Source organism: Microtus pennsylvanicus, chromosome X (assembly GCF_037038515.1).
Source record: "Microtus pennsylvanicus isolate mMicPen1 chromosome X, mMicPen1.hap1, whole genome shotgun sequence".
NCBI lineage: Eukaryota > Metazoa > Chordata > Mammalia > Rodentia > Cricetidae > Microtus > Microtus pennsylvanicus.
Genome location: NC_134601.1, coordinates 100,739,626 through 100,762,492, shown reverse-complemented (window position 1 = coordinate 100,762,492; position 22,867 = coordinate 100,739,626). Strand labels below are relative to the sequence as shown.

Below are 22,867 nucleotides of genomic sequence, written 5' to 3'. Positions count from 1 at the left end.
GCATTGTGGCAGGAGCAGAAAGCCGAGCTTCCATCTTTACTGCAGGCACAAAGCAGACAGAGGGAACTGGAAGTGGCAATGGGCTTTTTAATCTCAAAGTGTGTCTCCTGTGATACACTTTCTCTAGTAAGGAGGCTGCATATCCAAAACCCCAGCAAACAGTGCCACCCAATGTGGACCAAGTGTTCAAATATCAGCTATTTGATGTCTTCTTCTAGGGGAGACATTACCATTCCAAGTCCTGCAGCTGCATAGCAGGATTCTCTTTTAAGGACATTTAAATAGATATTTATTTATGTATAAAAAATAAATGCAGAGGGACAAATAAAAATGTGCCATGCCAACCTAGAATCCAAGTTTCCACTCCAACACTTCCATTCCCATTTTATTCTTCAAAGCAAGTTATATGACCAATCTCAAAGTCAAGGGGCAGGACTGTAAACTCTCCGTAGTATGAGCTTGGCAAATGGCTGCACGCACGTGGACCTCAACAGTTGAAGCTGACGGTGCCACCTAGAGCACCTTTCCTCTTTGATGACTTGTGCATCAACATTGGACAGATGGCAATCTTGGTGACTAGTGGTAGAAAGAAGTCGAAGACAGACCAGAGTGATAGAACTGACTTGTTTGTAAGAGTGGCTTTTTTTTTTTTTTAAACACTGCCTGGCCCATTAGTTCCAGCTGATGGAGGAGAGTCTTTTGGCTTGTGTTAATTTCATTGGTTAAATAAAGAGACTGCCTTGGCCCTTTAATAGGACAGAAAATTAGGTAGGCGGAGTAAACAAAACAGAATGCTGGGAGAAAGAAGCTGAGTCAGTGAGTCGCCATGATTCTCCCACTCCAGACAGACACAGGTTAAGATCTTTCCTGGTAAACCAGCTAGTGGAGCTACACAGATTATTCGAAATGGGTTAAATTGATATGTAAGAGCTAGCCAATAAGAAACTGGAAATAATGGGCCAGGCAGTGTTTAAAAGAATACAGTTTCCATATAATTATTTCGGGTAAAGCTAGCTGGGTGGCGGGAAGCAGCCCGCTGCTCCTATTACTACATCCAGCCTCTTATTGGCTAGCTCTTACATATTGATCTAACCCATTTCTAATAATCTGTATAGCCCACGAGGTGGCTTACCAGGGAAGATCTTAACCTGCGTCTGTGTTGGGTGGAAGAATCATGGCGACTGCCTTGACTCAGCTTGTTTCTCCCAGCATTCTGTTCTGTCTACTCCGCCTACCTAATTTTCTGTCCTATCAGAGGCCAAGCAGTTTCTTTATTACTTAACCAATGAGTGGCTTTTACGAACAGTCAAACTATTGGCATTTAAGTGAATGAAGGGAGCCAGAAATGGTGACTCCTACCTGTAATCTCAATCTGTGTACCGGGAGACTAATGTAGGAGGAGTGTCACGCATTCCAGGAAACCCTGAACTGCCTGAAGAAATCCTGTCTTAAAAAAAATCAAATTTTTCAAGGCTGGAGATAGCCCCAGGGGTTAAGAGCACTGTCTGTTCCTTTAGAGGACTACGGCCAAATTCCTAGCACCTATGTGGTGGTTCACAACTATCGCAGGGCACCTAATGTTTTCTGATATGTGTGTGGCACACGGACATTTATGCAGACAAAACACCAATACACATAAAACAGTTTTTGAAAATCAAGTTGAAAATAGTCTCATGTCTGTATTGTTTTGCAGACCCTCTACCCCTTCGGTGGTCTTTTGCTTGCTTACTTCTTTTTAGAGATAGGGTCTTACATAGCCTAGGCAGGCCTCAAACTTACTGTGTTGCTAAGAAGGATGGCTTTGAACTCCTGATCCTTTTTCCTCTCCTGCAAAGTGTGGAAGTTCTAGGATGACAGATGTTCACCACCTATATAACCTCTTGTTTTTATTTTTGAGACAGGTGTAACTGTCCTAGGCTGGCTTCAAACTTGCTTGTAGCCATGGATGACCTTAAATTTCTAATCCTGCTGCCTGCCCCTCCCCGACGTTGAGATTGTAGGTCGGCACCCCCACCAGTATTTTGTGTCATGCTAGACTTCATGCACATTGTTGTAAAATTCTCTGCCAACTGAACTTGACTCCCTGGCCCAAACCTTTTTTTTTTTTTAATGCGATATCCCTAGCCTCTTTAATTTCAATTCTATTTTGGAATAGTGTCTTCCTTAGCTGCCTCTGCTGGCCTTAAACTTGCTCTGTAAGCAAGGTGGACTTCAGGTGTGCCATTCTCCTGCCTCAGCCTTTTGAGTTGCTGTGCTGTGCTTACAAGTCTTCATTACCACACGTGGCTTATAGGATTCATCTTGGTTGTTTAAGGAAGAGAATCAGGGTCAGGAAGTCATAAGCCTCCCTAAGTATGAGGTAATGGTAGGAGGAAGGGACAGGCTCCTGATGCAAGTTAGTTGCTATCAGAGAAAGGGAAGTGGCTCCCTTCTGGTACTAGGAGAAGTAGGGGAGGAGATAACTCCCAGCACTTAGGGGAAGAAGTTGACGTAAGCCCAACAGGAATGTGAACTCCATAAACTTCCTCATCTCGGAATTCAAAGTAAGCTGCTACTTATCTTTCTATCCTCACAGCTTCCCTGTGTGTACTCTAACCGCTGCCAGTTAGAATGCTCTTCATCCTCCAAAGACATCCTGCTCTTCCCTGTTCTTTGAGGTTGACTTTGATGATCCCTTCATCTAAGAACGCTGTCTTTCCCATTTCTGCCCTATCAAATTGTTTTTATTCTCCAAGCCTATAGCTATCGCCAGTTCCTGCTCCACCCCCTTTTTGAGATGGTTTGTTTTTTTATTTATTTTATTTAGTCTCATGTAAAAAGCTGACGTGAACTCCTCGTGTGGCTGAAGATGACCTTGAATTCCCTGCTGCCTTTGGGAGCAACCCCCCCCAAGCGTTCTTGAATTTCATGTTCAGGTAACTATCACCACATTCTGCTGTACATTGCTTTGATGAATTCTGGAGTTTCACCTGGTGTTTACTATGTAGCTGAGGTTGTACTTAATCTTGTAATCGTCTTTTCTCTGTCCCCTGACTTTTGAGATGACAGGTGTTAGTACAGAAGGAATTTGCAGTGATTTTCCTGCCTATGCCTCCTAAATGCTGGGGATTGCAGGAATGTACCAATCACACCCAGCTATTATCACCGCCCTCCTCCTTTTCCTCTTCCTCCTCCTTATTATTATTACTACCAGTAATAATACCAGAGCTTGTTTTAGCCATCTTTTCTCCACTTTCCCTCTCATTAGTTATGTCTTGTGAATCCTATGTATTATCAGGACCAAATAAAATGAAAGTTCATTTGTACTGCTTCTGCTCTTGAAGGATTCCAACGGCTTTAAAGGGATTTGTATTGGGTGAATATGAATTCCAACATTTAGTCAAAGCTAAAGAGAAGTAAGTATAGGTGGTACAGAGAACTCTACGAAGAGACTGTTAACTATTTTTTAAAGATAGTCTCCTGTAGCCCAAGCTAGCCAGAAACTCATTACGTAGCCAAGAGTGACCTTTCAAGCCCAGGCCACCAAGCTTGGCACCTCTGAACAGTCTTTCAAAGACAGAGTCCTGAGAGCAAAGGGCACAGTCATTTCAGCAGAGCCAGCAACTCATGCAGAGAGGGTGGGGCTTTAAAAACAGTACCAAAGACAGTACATTAAATATTAATGTTTAGAGTTTGATACATTCATAATCTGAATGTATAAATTACACAAATGCTTTTCTGTTTATTGTATCTTCTGCCAACTTTTCACGATCCATTATTAACTTCAATTTATAAATGAGATAACCAAGGGTCAGGGTTTAAATGACTGTTCTAGAGAAAACCAAATTAAGAGTAGCAGAACAAAGGTGCCAAATGGGTTTTCTGATGCCAGAGAAGTGCTCTTTCCTCTACATTCTGCCTCTCAACTCTGATTTTCTCTGATAGTAGAAAACTAAGCCAAAGGTTAAGCAGAGGTTCCAAGAGAAAAGTTAGGGGGAAATGGTAAGACCTTCACAATTTTTGCTTTAAAGTACGATTTATTTATTTTTTAAAAAATCTATACAAAAATCCCATGTTCCGTAGGTAGACTAGTGTCTTCATTCCTTTCCGTGACCTCTTATCTGTTTTCAGTGGTTGGCTCTGCCAATCACACAGGTAAAAAAACAGAGGCGGGAAACAGAATGACTTCTCACCTATTTAAGTAGCTAACATGGAGGTGGTGGTGAGAGCCAACAAAGATGTCATAACATGGAAAGTAAGCGGAAAGAACTACCGTAGGGGAGTTGTGCAAATCACTTGACTGAAACCATTTGCTGTTTTCTGTTTTGTTTTGTACAGTCTCGCTCTCTAACCCAAGTGACCACAAATGCAGGATCCACCTGTCTGAATTTTTAGGGCTGGTATTAAAAATGTGTACCACCAAACAAGTGTACTTGAATAAAATTCTATTTTCTATACCAGTGTCTCTTCAGCGGGGTGCCTTTAAAACACCAAACAATAGATTCTGACACCGAACAGGTTGTTCCTTGTCTACAAGGTGAGACCCTCGAAAACAGTGAGTGTGGAGGTATAACAAAGGGCAACGGGGATAAATATGACGAAAATACATTGTACATCTTAAAGTTATTATTACTATTGCTATTATTATTGTTGTTGTTATTATTATTATTATTATTATTGAGACATGGTCTCAACACATAACCCTGACCTTCTTGGGAAATACAATTTAGACCAGGCATGTCTCTGACTGTTGTGCTGGTGTTAAAGTCATGTGCCACCTTGCCAGGCAATATTTTTTTTATTTTTATTTTATTTTATTTATTTATTTTTTTATTGAGAAAAGGAAGAAAAAAAACAAGTTTCCACCTCCTCCCAGCCTCCCATTTCCCTCCCCCTCCTCCCACCCTTCTCCCCCTCCTCCCACTCTTCTTCCCCTTCTCCCCCTCCTCTCCCCCTCCCTCTCCAGTCCAAAGAGCAGTCAGGGTTCCCTGCCCTGTGGTAAGTCCTACGTCCTCCCCCCTCTGTCCATATCTAGGAAGGTGAACATCCAAACTGGCTAAGCTCCCACAAAGCCAGCACATTGCGTAGGATCAAAACCCCGTGCCATTGTCCTTGGCTTCTCATCAGCCCTCATTGTTCGCCATGTTCAGAGAGTCCAGTTTTAACCCATGCTTTTTCAGTCACAGTCCAGCTGGCCTTGGTGAGCTCCCAGTAGATCAGCTCCACTGTCTCAGTAGGTGGGTGCACCCCTCGTGGTCCCGACTTCTTTGTTCATGTTCTCCCTCCTTCTGCTCCTCATTGGGACCTTAGTCCAGTGATTCAGTGTGGGTCTCTGTCTCTATCTCCATCCATCACCAGATGAAGGTTCTATGATGATATGCAAGATATTCGTCAGTATTGCTATAGGCTAGGGTCATTTCAGGTTCCCTATCCTCAGCTGCCCAAGGAACTAACTGGGGACCTCGGCTTGGGCTCCTGGGAGCCACTCTAGGTTCAAGTCTCTTGTCAACCCTAAGGTGGCTCCCTTAACTAAGAATTGTGCTTCCGTGCTCCTCTATCCAACCTTGCTTTATCCCAATCCTCCTTTTCCCCCAAGTTCCCCCATCCTCCCCTTCTCCCTTTTCTCTCCCTATCTCCCCTTACCCCCATCCCACCCCACCCCCAAGATCCCAATTTTCTTCCCGGCAATTTTGTCTACTTCCCATAGCCAAGAGGATAACTATATGTTTTTCCTTTGGTTCACCTTCTTACTTAGCTTCTTTAGGATCACCAATTGTAGACTCCGTGACCCTTATTTATGGCTAGAAACCAATTATGAGTGAGTACATCCCATATTCATCTTTTTGGGTCTGGGTTACCTCACTCAGAATAGTGTTTTCTATTTCCATCCATTTGTATGCAAAATTCAAGAAGTCATTGTTTTTTACCTCAGCGTAGTACTCTAATGTGTAGATATTCCACACTTTCTTCATCCATTCTTCCATTGAGGGGCATCTAGATTGTTTCCAGGTTCTGGCTATTACAAATAATACTGCTATGAACATGGTTGAACAAATGCTCTTGTCATATGATAGGGCATCTCTTGGGTATATTCCCAGGAGTGGTATTGCTGGGTCCAGGGGTAGGTTGATCCCGAATTTCCTGAGAAACCGAAACACTGATTTCCAAAGTGATTGCACAAGATTGCATTCCCACCAGCAATGGATGAGGGTACCCCTTCCTCCACAGCCTCTCCAGCAAAGGCTATCATTGGAGTTTTTATTTTAGCCATTCTGACAGGTGTAAGATGATATCTCAAAGTTGTTTTGATTTGCATTTCCCTGATCGCTAAGGAGGTTGAGCATGACCTTAAGTGTCTTTTGGCCATTTGAACTTCCTCTGCTGAGAATTCTCTGTTCAGTTCAGTGCCCCATTTTTTAATTGGGTTAATTAGCATTTTAAAGTCTAGTTTCCTGAGTTCTCTATATATTTTGGAGATCAGACCTTTGTCTGTTGTGGGGTTGGTGAAGATCTTCTCCCAGTCAGTAGGTTGCCTTTTTGTCTTGGTGACAGTGTCCTTTGCTTTACAGAAGCTTCTCAGTTTTAGTAGGTCCCATTTATTCAATGTTGCCCTTAATGTCTGTGCTGTTGGGGTTACACATAGGAAGCGATCTCCTGTGCCCATCTGTTGTAGGGTACTTCCCACTTTCTCTTCTATTAGGACAATAATCAACTTTATATGGTGTAGGGATAAGTCCCGCCCCTTAGGGGGTGTGTTCGCCTCGGGCTAATGTCTGCCTATAAATTTGGCGAGCGTGCTCCGAGCTGTCTCTTCTACTCTCCTGGTCTCCGCGGGAACGGTGGTTCTGTAAGTCTATTTCTACATTAAAACTATATATATTTTTACAAACTGTCTGCATCCGTTTACGCCGCTACATTTTGGCGTCCAACGTGGGGCTATTTTGCCCCCGACTCAAGCGGGTAGCCTGCTAGCTAACACAGCACCCTCCTGGGTGCTGTTTTTCAGTTCGTGACTCCGGCCCCAGTGCCGAATCCGAGACATACTCGGCCACACAGGCCCATTCTGCCTGCCTTGGCTAAGTTTTACAGCGGGACCCCACTGCCTGAATTAGCGGAAGCTCAAGTACCTGCGGTTTTGCAACAAAAGCTGCCACAGCGGCAGATTTGGTCTGACACAAAGTGACTTGGCAGGGCAGTGGTGGCGCACGCTTTTGATACCAGCACTTGGGAGGCAAGGGCAGGCGGATCTCTGTGAGTTTGAGGCCGGCCAGGCAGTGGTAGCACACGCCTTTAATCCCAGCACTTGGGAAGCAGAGGCAGATGGATCTCTGTGAGTTTGAGGCCTGCCAGGCAGTGGTAGCACACACCTTTAATCCCAGCACTTGGGAAGCAAAGGCAGACGGATCTCTGTGAGTTTGAGGCCTGTCAGGCCATGGTAGTGCACGCCTTTAATCCCAGCACTTGGAAGGCAGAGACAGGCGGATCTCTGTGAGTTCGAGGCCAGCCTGGTCTACAAGAGCTAGTTCTAGGACAGGCTCCAAAAACACAGAGACCAACAACTAGCAGGAACCGATCATTGCAGGTAAAAAATTTTTTCTTTTATAAATAAAATGTCTGAACACATTACTGTTCAAGAATTTAACAGTTTTTTTAATTGTACCATGTGGGAGATTTTACAAGAGGTGTCTGTCACGCCACCTCTATGGATCCTTCTGGGATTCGTAGTTTTCATTGGCACCAAATGGTTTGATAATAGAAATATGATAAAGTCTTTACGAGACGAATCCAGGATTCTTAAGGCAGAGATAGAACGCTTAAAAACAATTGAGAATGATAACAATCTTCTCAAGAATCAGTTTGAAGTTCTCCAGACTGATAACAATCTTCTCAAGAATCAGTTTGAAGTTCTCCAGACTGATAACAATCTTCTCAAGAATCAGTTTGGAGTTCTCCAGACTGATAACAATCTTCTCGAGAATCGGTTTGAAGTTCTCCAGGCTGATAACAATCTTCTCAAGAATCAGTTTGAGGTTTTCCAGGCTGATGTTAAGGAGAAATTCATTACTATGGAAGAGGGAACAGCTGATCTGGATCGTAAGGTTCAGTCCCTCTCTGTAGGAACTGAAACATTAGTGGCTGATATTAAGGAGAAATTCATTACTATGGAAGAGGGAACAGCTGATTTGGACAATAAGATTCAGTCCCTTTCTGTAGGAAATGAAACATTAACTGAGAGAATCAAAACTGCTGAATGTGACAATCGGATTTTGTCTAAAGCTTATGACAAATTGATGGAAAGAGTGTCAATACAAGAAGGCACAGTTTATGCCATAAAAATTATGTCCAAAGATAAGATGTTATCTCTAACGGACAAACTTCATACTTTAGAATCCTCAATGAAGGCTTTGGAACATAATTCTGGACAGGAGATTCAGACATTGCAGAAGGCAATAGTGAATAGAATTGAAAAGATTGAGGAATTTCTAAATTCTGATGAAGAAGAGCAAAGGGTAGAAGGGCAAATTTTAACTACATCTGTGGGTAAATCTCTCCGGGACAATTTCCACAAAGCTCTACCGACAGCTCTACCTGCCTTTCCAGTAATAACAACAGAGAAGGTGGTTGGTTCCAGAAACCCTAGGGTCATCAAGGAGGATACATGGGAGCCTGTCTGTATGAATGACCTCAAGGAAATTAAACAGGCTGTCATGACTTTTGGGATGCAAGCCTCTTTTGTTAAAGAGATGCTAAGATCTTGGGCCACGACAAACAAAGCAACTCCCTTGGACTGGCTCCAGCTGAGCTCTGCAGTACTTGAGAGTGGACCACAATTGAAATGGCAATGCTTATTCAGGCAAGAGGCTAAACTCTTAGAACAGCAGGAAAAAGCAAAGGGAATTGACATTTCCCTAGATAAAATTATAGGTGAAGGGCTCTTTTCCGACCCTCAGGAACAAGCTAATTTGGATGAAAACACACTCTCCATGTGTACTACAGCAGCCTTAAGGGCTTGGGACAGGGTACAAGACCCAGGACAGAGAATAGAATCATTTGTCAGAGTTAAACAGGGTCAGAGAGAACCCTTTAGTGACTTTTTACAAAGATTAGCTAAGGCTGTACAAATAGGGATATCTGACCCAGAAGCAAGACGTATAATGATTGAGTCTTTGGCTTATGAAAATGCAAATGTGGAATGCAAAAGGATTTTGGGGCCTTTAAAGCTCAGATCAGCGCCTTTAGAAGAATGGGTCTTGCATATACTCAATGTTGATACATTTGATTATGGCACTGAAGCATGGGTAGAAGAAGCAATTTCCAATGGTAAAAGGAGACACCAGAATACCAAATGTTTTAATTGTGGCAAAATGGGTCATATGAAAAGGAATTGTAGACAATGGATTTTCAGAAATAATAATAATAATAATAATGCATCTTTCAGAAATAATAATAATAATGCATCTTCTAGAAATAACAGAAATAGGAGGACTCAGCCTTCAGGTTTATGTAGAAGATGTGGAAAAGGCAGACATTGGACGAATGAATGCAGGTCTACAAGAGATAGACAAGGCAACCTGATACAGTCGGGAAACGTGAGAGGGGGGGCCTCACAGGCCCCCATGGCAAACATGGTTCAGTCATATCCAGTTTCTGCAGAGAACGTGCCTCATCAGGACAATTAGGAAGCCCCATGCCTACTGTTACAAGCAATAATGATCAGAAAGATAAGTTACGTGTGTTTTGGCAAACTTCTATAAATGATCAAAGACCTAAACTGAGAGTGTGTGTAAATGGCATTTTTATTACTGGCCTGCTGGACACAGGTGCTGATGTAAGTATCATTACCCCAGAATCTTGGCATCCGTATTGGCCTCTTCAGAATGTAAATGTTCAGCTCCTGGGAATTGGAACCCTATCTCGAGTAAGGCAGAGCACGAGATGGGTTGAATGTATAGGGCCAGAGGGACAAATAGGAAAATTAAAGCCATATGTAGCCAATATCGCAATGAATTTATGGGGTTGTGACCTATTACAACAATGGAATACCGAAATTAACATTCCTGCTACTTCTAGAGCCTATAGTTCTGAGAATAATATTAAAAGATATTATAAACAGAGAAAACCGGTCATTCGGGCTGTACAAGAACAAGCAATTGATGTCCCTTCAGAGATCAGCCTTGCCTTTAAAATGGTTGACTGAGAAACCAATATGGACAAAGCAATGGCCTTTAGCTGAGGAAAAGTTACAGGCTTTAGAACAGCTGGTACAAGAACAATTAGATGCTGGACATATAGAAGTGATGGGGGAGTGTCATATATCAATCTGTTGATTTCCTTGGTTAAGCAATAAAGAAACTGCTAGGCCCATTGGATAGGCCCACCCTTAGGTGGGTGGAGTAAACAGAACAGAATGCCGGGAGGAAGAGGAAGTGAGGTCAGACTCCACAGCTCTGACCTCCGGAGCAGACGCAAGAGAGACGCCATGCTACCTGCTCCAGGGAAGACGCACACCATGCCCCAGCTCCGACCCAGGATGGACTTAGGCTAGAATCTTCCCGGTAAGCGCACCTAGGGGCGCTACACAGATGATTAGAAATGGGCCAGAGCAGTGTTTAAAAGAATACAGTGTCCGTGTAATTATTTGGGGCATAAGCTAGCCGAGCCGGACAGGCGGCTGGGGATTTGGGGATGCAACCCCGCCGCTGCGCCCCTATTACTACAAATGACGCCCAGACGTGTGGCTAACTAAACCTACTTAAAAAACCTGAGAAGGCTTAAAAATAAGGGAGAGAGAGTTTAACACAGATTTTTGCTGTTTGTTGGTGGCGTGCTGTAGAGAGATTTCCTGATTCGGCAACAGCAGCAGAAAAAAAGCTGCGTTATCTTAAAGCGCTGCTTCCTGGGGCTGTGCCGCCAGTGCAAACTCTGGCTTTATGTTTGTGTTCCCGCTTGGGGTCGGAAGGAGAGTGCTCTGAGACCCTGACGATGACTCAGAGCTCCCCGCCTGCTCCTGGGCAGAAGGCAGAATCAGGCTTAGGCAGGCGGAAGAGCATGGCGGATTCCTGCCGCCATACAGAGACGTGTTTTCAGACTGCGCAGTGCTCTGCATGTCAGATTTGGATGTAACTTGGATGAAAAGAATTTCTGTGCTGCACGCTCAGTCTCAGAATTAAAGTGCTGAGTGCCGCTCCTACCTGGTAGCCCCAAGAGGCTTCCTGACTCAGCTTCAGCTGCAAAACCCTGCAGCTCATTAAGAGGTCCTGCCACGAAACACTTAAATGGTGTTGACGAAAAGCTGAACGCATGCTTTTCGGCTTTCAACCTTAGCAGGAAAAAAGCTGTGCCGTTTAAAAATGCCAGCTTTTGGGCCATCCTGCCAGGGCAAACTCTGACTGTTTGAGGCAGGAGGGCCGGCTACCGAGAGAGGATTTGAGTGTTGTCTGTTGTAGCTTGTTGGCTGGCAGGGACCTTGAAATGCTATAAACATGGCTACAGCCAGTACCTCAGCCTTGAGGCTGGAAAGCTAAGAAATGGACTGGATCTAGCTGGCAAAGCCACGCCTTTAGTCCTACTGATATTGCTTGGCAAATTAAAGGCTCTTGTCGTCAGAAAAAGAGAGATATACAGTAAAGAGAGATTCAAAGACAGAAAATTTCTGAATGGTTTAAAGTGTGTTAAAAATATATGCAGACTAAAAGTTAAAATTCTTAAAGCAAACTTCTGTGACTTCAAGGTGTGGTAGCACACGCCTTTAATCCCAGTGCCTAGAAGGCAGAGTCTCTGTGAGTTCAAGGTGTAGTAGCAAACACCTTTAATCCCAATGCCTGGGAGGCAGAGACAGGCGGATCTCTGAGAGTTCAAAGACAGCCTGGTCTACAGGTCAAAGATATATGCTCAAAAAGCAAAAAGTTAACCTAGAAATGTCACAGCTTAGATTCTTAAGCGCCTAGTGATTTAAAGGCGCAAATCAAAAGTGCTCCTGGATAGTAAAAAATTGCAGATTCACAATAGGACAGATTCAGACCACTAAATGAATCACACTGTTGGATGAATATACGTAGGCTTGGGAGAGAGAAGAAAAAGAATATAGAGAATAAAGTTAATGGTTTAAAAAGAAAAAAGTAAAAGTAAAGTCTTTAAAGAGACAGAGTACAGATAGTTATAGATATAAATAAAAATAAGCCGCGTAAAGATGAAAAATTCACAGAGAGTCTGGATTATGTACATTGTGTTTTCTTTAAACTTTTTGACTGTGAAGGATCTAAGTACAGAGAGACATTTCATTATATGGGCTGCCAAGTGGAACCAGAACGGATATCATGAGGGTATGATTTCAGAATTTGGATCTAAGGATATGATACTTTGGAAAAGAGATTCTTCTTTTGTTTTCACAGAGGATGAGACTCTATGGATTTCTTCTATTCCGATTTGGTATGATGGACCACGTCCTCCTGAAGGGTTGCTGTGAACATCTTCAGAAAATTGCCTTGCTCAACTGCCAACTGAGATAAACCTGGCACACAGGTTACACCCTAAAATCATTAACGACGCCCCCATTCAGCAGGAAGCAGTTTGGAGAGAAAAAACTGCGCCCATGTTCCCAAATATAGTTTATAAATGTTCTTTTACATTTAAAGGGGGATATGATATAGGTATGAATAATTTGCATTAGTATAGATTTTGCTTTATTTATAGAGATTCAAGGTCAATTTTGTTATATGTATAAATGTTTCTGATGTAACTTTTACTTGATAACTGTTTTGTTATATGTAATTTTGCTATGTTAAGGTTAAAGCCTTCCTTTTTTTGTTTAAACAGAAAAAGGGGAAGTGATGGGGGAGTGTCATATATCAATCTGTTGATTTCCTTGGTTAAGCAATAAAGAAACTGCTAGGCCCATTGGATAGGCCCACCCTTAGGTGGGTGGAGTAAACAGAACAGAATGCCGGGAGGAAGAGGAAGTGAGGTCAGACTCCACAGCTCTGACCTCCGGAGCAGACGCAAGAGAGACGCCATGCTACCTGCTCCAGGGAAGACGCACACCATGCCCCAGCTCCGACCCAGGATGGACTTAGGCTAGAATCTTCCCGGTAAGCGCACCTAGGGGCGCTACACAGATGATTAGAAATGGGCCAGAGCAGTGTTTAAAAGAATACAGTGTCCGTGTAATTATTTGGGGCATAAGCTAGCCGAGCCGGACAGGCGGCTGGGGATTTGGGGATGCAACCCCGCCGCTGCGCCCCTATTACTACATAGAAGAATCTACCAGCCCTTGGAATTCTCCTGTATTTGTGGTTAAGAAAAAATCAGGTAAATGGAGAATGGTGACAGATCTCAGGGCCATCAACAAGGTTATTCAACCTATGGGCCCTCTGCAATCTGGAATTCCTTTGCCTTCTTTATTACCAAAAGGACGGCCTCTCATAGTTATTGATTTAAAGGATTGTTTTTTCACTATACCTTTGCAAAAAGAAGATAGAGAAAAATTTGCCTTCACAGTGCCTACTTATAACAATTCTCAACCTTCGAGGAGGTACCACTGGACCGTTCTCCCCCAGGGTATGTTAAATAGCCTTTCCCTGTGCCAATATTTTGTGAACCAACCATTGCAAATAATACGCAAGAAATTTCCCAAATCTATAGTATACCATTACATGGACGACATCTTGTTATCCGATTCAAACATGGATACCTTGAACAGACTGAAGAAATAAAGATACTTTTACCTAAATGGGGATTGCAAATCGCTCCTGAAAAGATTCAGAAGGGAGATTCTGTTAATTATTTAGGTTATAAAATAGGTTTGCAAAAAGTTAAGACACAAAAAGCACAAATTAGGAGAGATCGCCTACGGACTCTTAATGACTTTCAAAGACTGTTAGGAGACATTTCCAGTCTACGACCAGCTATTGGAATAACACCTGATCTAATAATTCATTTGAACAAAACCTTGGATGGTGATAAAGATTTAAACAGTCCCAGAGAATTAACAGCTGAAGCAGAAAAGGAACTGACAATGATTGAGGAAAAATTACAACAGGCACATGTGGACAGGGTGAATCCAGAGCTCGATTGTATTCTTGTCATACTACCATCAAAAATTTCTCCTACAGGAATTTTAATGCAGAGAGATGATATTATTTTGGAATGGATCTTTTTACCACATAAACCAAGTAAGAAACTGAAAACTTATGTGGAAAAAGTCTCTGAGTTAATTATAAAAGGCAAGCTGAGACTTCGTCAACTAGCAGGCATAGACCCAGCAGAAATTATAGTGTCCTTCACTGCTGATGAACTAAAGAAATTATGGGAAGATAATGAACCATGGAAAAGAGCTTGTGCTACTTTTTTGGGAGACATTAATAACAACTATCCAAAAAGCAAGCGGCTTAACTTCATAAAGAGAACTTCTTGGATTCTTCCTCGAATCGTCCGTGATGCTCCAATAACTGGAGCCCGTACATTCTATACTGATGCCAATAAATCAGGGAAGGCAGGTTACAAATCAGAAGACTTGGATAATGTGGAACAAAGTCCGTATAATTCTGTCCAGAAGGCAGAATTATATGCCATTCTTATGGTGCTAAGGGATTTTAAAGAACCTATTAATATAGTTACAGATTCACAATACGCAGAAAGAGTTATTTTACATATTGAAACTGCTGAATTTATACCTGATGATACTGAACTAACCTCATTGTTTCTCCAGGTTCAAGATTTGATCAGGAACAGGCTTTGCCCTATGTACATAACACACATCCGATCCCATACGGGTCTGCCAGGTCCTCTAGCACAAGGTAATGCAGAAATTGATCAATTACTGATTGGTAGTGTGCTACAAGCCTCTGAATTTCATAAAAAACATCATGTTAATAGCAAAGGTTTGAAGAAAGAGTTTTCAATTACATGGCAACAAGCTAAGGAGATTGTAAAGAAATGCCCTACTTGCTCTTTCTATAACCAAACGCCACTGCCTGCAGGGGCTAATCCAAAGGGCACCCAAAGGAATGAAATCTGGCAGATGGATGTGTTCCACTTTGCAGAATTTGGCAAATTAAAATATGTTCATCACACATTGACACTTATTCAGGCTTTCAGTGGGCAACTGCTTTAAGTTCAGAAAAAGCTGATTCAGTAATCACTCATTTATTAGAAGTCATGGCTATCATGGGTATACCTAAACAAATAAAAACGGACAATGGTCCTGCTTATGTTTCTAGGAAAATGAAACGGTTTTTTGATTATTACAATATCAAGCATGTTACAGGTATACCATACAATCCTACAGGTCAAGCAGTCATAGAAAGATCAAATCGAACTATAAAAGATATGTTGAACAAACAGAAAGGGGTGGAAAACACCCCCAGAAATAGGCTACATAATGCTTTGTTAACCTTGAATTTTCTCAACGCTGATGAGAAGGGAACAACGGCTGCAGAAAGACATTGGATAATGGAAAAGTCTACTGAACTAAATCAACCAGTTTATTTCAAGGATGTGCTGACCTCACAATGGAAGCCAGGATATGTGCTACGTTGGGGAAGGGGTTTTGCTCTTATCTCCACAGGTGAGGAAAAATTGTGGATACCATCAAAATTAATAAAGGTTCAGTTTGAAGAAGAGAAGCCACTTGGAAAAGATAAATAACAATTCTTTCATAAGGATGGCGAACATACTGATGGTAAGAAATACAGATAGGTTGGAGCCAGGGTTCTTTTCTTATCTCCACAGGAAAATACTCATCTTCAAAGAAATTGAGGGACCCTGAATATTTAATTACTGATGGATGGACACATTTTGTAAGTATTAATTTTTATTTATATGTCTTATTAAACATTTCTTTATAAATATATAGAGCTGGTTTTGAAGTTGGACTCTGGCTCAGTCCCTCTCCAATTCCAAGCCTGTTAGTAAGAGAAAAACCCAGAGTTTCTGGAGTTTCTGTCTCATGTCAAGAGCCATGATATGGGACAGAAAGAAATACGAGTTTAGAAAACATCCTTGCTTTTCTTCATATCTATCATACTTTTCATTGAATATATATATCATGCCTTTTATTGAATATATATATGTATGTATATATATGTCTATATTATTAATGTTTAAGTTTTTCACAATGAACAATGAGTTTTTCCCGAAGTGACATTTGAAGTTTCCAGGAAGAAGATGGGGCCCCACAACAACAACTCTACCTGGTTGATATGACGTCATGATACTGATAGCGCTACTACAAGACCTGTTTTGGATACCAGCTGCACAAGACGATCCCAACTTGTTTAGCTGAAATGGTGCACATCTTGTACAACATTCTGGCCAGACCTCCACAAAATACTCAGAGACTATTTGCAATTTTAAAAGACATTGATCTTGAAATTTAACCATCATTTCACTTTCACAGGATCCCCCAGAAAGAACGTCGCCCCCATGACAGCTGGAAGTAATTCTAGAGGACGACGTCCCCTCTCCCAGTAAAGCTTACCCCTGGGTTTAGGGACATCATTTAGGGGTTGGGAGGTTGGGGGAGGAATTTTATAAGCTCAGGGACCATTTTGAAAAAAAAAAGAGGGAATGATGGGATTATAGATTTATAATTGTGAGTTACTGCTTTTAGACAAATATATTGGTATCAATTCTTGTATATTGAAACAAAGTTAAATTATATTGACTATTGTATGCATGCATGTTTCTATGTTTAAAACATTTTTATGTATTGACATATATTGTATTGATATATATATTGTATATATTTACCATATTGCAATGTATATTTGTACAGTGTTTATATTTGGAGGTCATTATCCTCATTTGTTACACAGTTGTTTATTGTCTTAGTCTTTAAGTTAGATAGATATTGAGAATTATATAGATAAATAGTCATCTAAGTTTGTCATTTATAATCAGACTAATCAGGTTCTTTAGATATATAGAGATTATATTCAGTATAGATAGATAATCTTCAACCTCTTCAAAGAGCTGTAGAAAATGGCCTTTAATCTAACTCAGAGTTTCGTGATAGTGAGACACAATTGCTCCTGGCAACACCACTCCATTCCCGAGAGAATGTTGAGCACCAAAGACACTCCACCTGGAGCCTTTCTATTTGGCAGAACTGGCCTTTGGGCAAAGAAATGCCTATACCTCAACCACTGACACAGATACAGAGCGTGCATCAATGGATAAAACAGGACTGTCATATCCTGCCAAGACAGGGTAAGATAGTTTTGAAAAGTTCCTTGCCTTTAATAATGGTATGTCAGTTATGTTAGGCCTTAGCCAAAATTGGTTGACTCAACATTGCAAACGAGACTTTGGGTGATTGCCCAGGTAGTCAGTTGTCTCTGTCAATTGTTGCACATTTTGGATATATCTCGTTTGTTGAGTAGTGTTTATTCCCTTCTCAGATCTTTGACTGAGTTGAAGATTATATAATTGTAGTTACTCTTTACATTATTTGGACTCCTTGAGATAGAATGTTTAGCAAAGCTTTTGTTCTCAATATTGTTTGTTATATTTATTATTTGTTGTTATTGTATGTAGTTGTATTTGGTTTAGTTCTGTCTTATTTAGACAAAAAGGGGAGATGTAGGGATAAGTCCCGCCCCTTAGGGGGTGTGTTCGCCTCGGGCTAATGTCTGCCTATAAATTTGGCGAGCGTGCTCCGAGCTGTCTCTTCTACTCTCCTGGTCTCCGCGGGAACGGTGGTTCTGTAAGTCTATTTCTACATTAAAACTATATATATTTTTACAAACTGTCTGCATCCGTTTACGCCGCTACAATATGGAAAAACAAAAAACCCAGGATAGCCAAAACAATCCTATACAATAAAGGATTGTCTGGAGGCATTACCATCCCTGACTTCAAACTCTATTACAGAGCTACAGTGATGAAAACAGTGTGGTACTGGCATAAAAACAGAGAAGTCGACCAATGGAATCGTATAGAAGACCCGAATTTTAACCCACAAACCTATGAACACCTCATTTTTGATAAAGGAGCCAAAAGTATACAATGGAAGAAAGAAAGCATCTTCAACAAATGGTGCTGGCATAACTGGATGTCAACCTGTAGAAGAATGAAAATAGACCCATATCTATCACCATGCACAAAACTCAAGTCCAAATGAATTAAAGACCTCACAATCAGTCAGAATATTTTTTTTTAAGAAGTGTAACAAATAATAAGACTGCAAAAGTTTGGTTCTCCTTAGAGAACAGCACTGCCACCTTTAGTAAGAAGTGGAAATTGCAATGATCAAGGAACAATACTCTATTTTTTGATGTATACTATTCTGATTAAATCTCAAATGTGTTGAAGAAACACTGGAGATAGCACTTCATTTCTTCTTTACATTATGAGTCAGTTAAAAGTCAGGCATGGTGGCTCACTCCTATAATCTCTGCTCTTGGAAGGCTGAGGCGGGAATATTGCTGTGAGTTCACACACACACACACACACACACATACACACACGAGCTAAAAAAGACTTCAAAGTTTAAAATTTTTAAGAGCAAATTGGGGCTGGGAATGTAGCGGAGTAGCTTAGCACGTGAGAGACCTGGTGTTCAGGTGTGAGCCAGGGATAGAGGGAGATAGAAAGGGAGAGAGATAGAGAGAGGAGTATGGGCGGAATGCAGATAGAGGTAGAGATGGGGGGATGTGCAGCCTGGAACTCCAGCACTCAGAAGACAGAGGCTAGAGGGTTGGAGGATCACTGAGAATTAGGGTCTAGCCTGCACTTCGTGGCAAGACCCATTCTGAAAGAGGAGGAGAGACAGATGATGGCTATTCTAACAACACATGTGGCTATTTCATACACATATGTCCTTTGAAACCTTGCAAAGTACACATGACAGCCTGTCTTCATTTTCGGTTCAAACAATTTAAAATTTGCTATTACCTCATTGGTATATGGTTACTAAATGGAAAGGCTGTCGATTTTCTATTTTTATGATACCATGTGACCTTCTTGAATTTTTTTTTGGCGTCAGCACCATTTATTTTTTAAATTTTTATTGCTTTATAAACAATACCATTCAAAATTTCCACTTCCTCCCCTCCTTTCATTTCCTTCTTAAATTTTTAATAGTCTTCAGGAAATTATAGTAAGAAGATGCCATGTGGCTTTCTTAAATTTTTAATAATCTTTAGAAAATTATAATAAGGAATAACAATATCAAAGTGAAAACTGAAATTCTAATGGTTCCATACATGATGCCTTGGTTTTTCAGTGGTGCATATCTAGCTGAAAAGACACAGATTAGAACATGCTAAGTAGTAGTTTGTCTCTAAAGTTTTATTTTATGTGTTTATTTTATTGATCTTAAAAATGGTTTATTTATTTTGCTGAGTATGGCTCTCAGGTCTTTAATGTGGACCAGCACTCAGGAGACAGAAGCAGATGGTCTACATAGGAAGGCCCTGTCTCAGAAAAATTAAGACATGCAAATAAGGTTTTATTTCTATTCTCTAGGTCTTTCCCGCATGTCTGTATATGTGCCATGTGCATACCCAGTGCCAAAGAGTCGGAAGTGTCAGATCATATGGCACTGGTGTCACCGAAGTGTGTGACGTACCATGTGGGCCTTTACCAGAGCCGCAAGTGCTCTCTGCCCACCCCCCCCCCAGCTCCTTGATGCTCATTTTATTTATTTTTAATGTATTTATGTGTTTGGCATGTGTGGCCATGACACCGTGGTACACATGTGAGGTCAGAAGAGTCGTTCTCTCCTTCCCCCTTTCTGTGTATTCTGGGTATTGAACTCGGGTTGTCAGGTTTAACAAGCATCTTAACTTGCTGAACCATCTCACTGGCACGGCTCCAAATATCTGAGCATTTGTTTATGTGCTGAAAAGAATACATCTACAAACTAAAGCCCAGGTCCCTAAATCAGATTGTTTTTCAGTAACCATGAATTACAGAGTCCAATGAGATGCCTCAGCAGGTAAAGGTATTTAATACAAAGCCTGAAGACCTAAGAGTGAACCCCAGAATCCACATAATAGAAGATGATGAGCTCTTTCAAGTTCCTCTGACTTCTACAAACTCCCTGTGGCACAAACGCAGACACACAACAATAAATAAATGCAAACCCAAAAGAATTACAGAACATATCTCCCTTATATTTTGCCATCTAAACCTCCATCCTTGAACCAGAGTGGAGACCAGTCCTAGAGGCTATGTAAAAGTTAGATCACTGTATGTATATAGTGGTTGGAACAAATCTTATATCATCTCCAAGCTCCAAAAATCCATTTCATTTATTGTCCTTGGACACAGGACATACAAGATGTTAAACTTTAAAGAACAGACATTGTATATTTCATGTTAGGCAAAAGGCAGAAAAGTGATTAATAGGTTTTTTTTTTTTTTTTTGGTTTTTCAAGACAGGGTTTCTCTGTAGCTTTTGGAGCCTGTCCTGGAACTAGCTCATGTAGACCAGGCTGGCCTCGAACTCACAGAGATCGGCCTGCTGCTGCCTCACGAGTGCTGGGATTAAAGGATTAATAGTTTGTTTAAACAATCTTTTCTCATTTTACACACGAATGCCAGTTCCCACACCATCACCTCCTCCCACTCCCCCCACCTTCCTCCCACCTCAACCCCCATCCACTCCTCAGAGAGGGTGAGGCCTCCCCTGGGGAGGCAACAATGTCTGTCATATCAATTGAGGCAGGATCAAGTCCCTCTCCCCTGTATCTAGGCTGAGCAAGAAATCCCTCCAAAGAGAATGGGCTCCAAAAAGCCAGTTCAAGCACTAGGGATAAATCTTGGTCCCACTGCCAGTGGCCACAGAGTCTGCCCAAGCACCAACTGTCACCCACATTCAGAGGGCCTAGTTTGGTCCTATGCACGTTCCCCAGCTGTCAGTCCAGAGTCAGTGAGCTCCACTAGCTCAGGTCAGCTGTTTCTATGAGTATCCCCATCATGGTCTCGACTCTTTTGCTCATATTATTGCACCTCCCTCTCTTTGACTGCACTTTGGGAGATCAGCCCAGTGCCTAGCTGTGGATCTCTGAATCTGCTTCCATCAGTTGCTAGAGGAAGGTTCTATGATGACAATTAGGGTAGTCATCAATCTGATTGGAGGGGAAGATCAGTTACGCACCCTTTTCACTATTGCTTAGATTCTTAGCTGGAGTTATCCTTGTGGAATCCTGGGAATTTCCCTACTGCCAGATTTCTTGCTAACCCCATAATGGCCCCCTCAATTCTCCTACCCCTCCTATTTTCTCCTCCCGCTTCGCTTCTGCCCTCCATTACCTCTTCCAATTTACTCAGGAGATATAGCCTATTTCCTCTTCCCAGGGGGAATCCATGTATGTCTTAGGGTTCTCTCTTGGTTATCTAGCTTCTCTGTTATCATGGAGAATAGTCTGACTATCCTTTGCTCTATGTCTAATATCCACTTATTAGTGAGTACATACATGTTTGTCTTTATGGGGTCTGGGTTACCTCACTCAGAATGTTTTTTTCTAGTTCTCTCCATTTGCCTGGAAATTTCAAGATTTCATTGTCTTTTACTGCTGATAGGACTCCGTTGTATAAATGTACCACATTTTCCTTATCCTTTCTTCAGCTGAGGGGCATCTAGGTTGTTTCCAGGTTCTGGTTATTGTGAATAATGCTGTTATGAACATAGCTGAACAAATGTCCTTGTGGTATAAATGCGCATCCTTTGGGTATATGCCCAAGAGTGGAATTGCTGAGTCCTGAGGTGGATGATACCCATTTTTTTGAGAAACCACCATACTGATTTCCAAAATGGTTGTACAAGTTTGTACTTCACCAGCAATGGAAGAGCGTGCTCCTTACTCCACACCCTCTCCAGCATAAGCTGTCATCAGCATTTTTGATCTTAAGCCATTCTGACATGTGTAAGATAGTATCTCAAAAAATTGTTTTGATTTGCATTTCCTTGATGGCTAAGGATGTTGAGCAATTCCTTCTTAAGTTTCTTTCAGCCATTTGAGATTCTTCTGTTCAGAATTCTCTGTTTAATTCTATACCACATTTTTAAATTGGATTATTTGGTATTTTGATATCTAGTTTCTTGAGTTCTTTGTGTATTTTGGAGATCAGTGCTCTGTTCAATGTGGGGTTGATGAAGATCTTTTCCCATTCTGCAGGATGCTATTTTGTCTTTTTGACTGTGTTCTTTGCCTACAGAAGCTTCTCCATTTCAAGAGGTTCCATTTATTAATTGTTTCTCTCAGTGTCTGTGCTACTTGTGTTCTATTAGGATGTATTCTCCTGTGCCCATGTGTTCTAGGCTAATTCCCACTTTCTCTTCTGTCAGGTTCAGTGTAGCTGGATTTGTGTTGAGGTCTTTGATCCATTTGGGCTTGAGTTTTATGCATGGTAGAAATGGATCTATTTGCATTTATCTACATGTCAATATCAGTTCTGCCAGCACCATTTGTTGAAGATGCTTTCTTCTTTCCATTGTATAGTTTTAGCTTCTTTGTCAAAAATCAGGTGTTTTTAGATGTGTGGGTTGCTATCACAGACTTCAATTTGATTCTCTTGGTCCACCTTTCTGTTTTTATGTCAATACCAAGCTGTTTTCAAGCTCTATTACTGTAGCTTTGTAATAGAGCTTGAAGTCAAAGATGGTGATGCCTCCAGAAGTTTCTTTATTGTACAGAATTGTTTTGGTTATCCTGGGTTTTTTGTTTTTCCATATGAAGATTAATATTGTTCTTTAGAGGCCTGTGAAGAATTGTCTTGAGATTACATTGAATCTGTAGATTGCTTTTGGTAAAATTGCCAATTTTTTTTTTTTTTTGGTCTTTGGGGATAGGGTTACTCAGTAGCTATAGAGACAGTCCTGGAATTCACTCTGTAGACCAGATTGGTTTCAAAGTCACAGAAATTCGCCTGTCTTTGTCTC

At 41.4% G+C, this 22,867-nt stretch overlaps 1 non-coding gene across 1 annotated transcript; it reads right to left on the bottom strand.

Moving 5' to 3' along the window:
• Window positions 1-20,128: 20,128 nt before the first annotated feature.
• On the bottom strand, window positions 20,129-20,325 carry LOC142841924 (U2 spliceosomal RNA). Its single transcript, XR_012909156.1, has one exon. It is a non-coding gene; the product is annotated as a U2 spliceosomal RNA (small nuclear RNA).
• Between the last annotated feature and the right edge of the window lie 2,542 nt (window positions 20,326-22,867).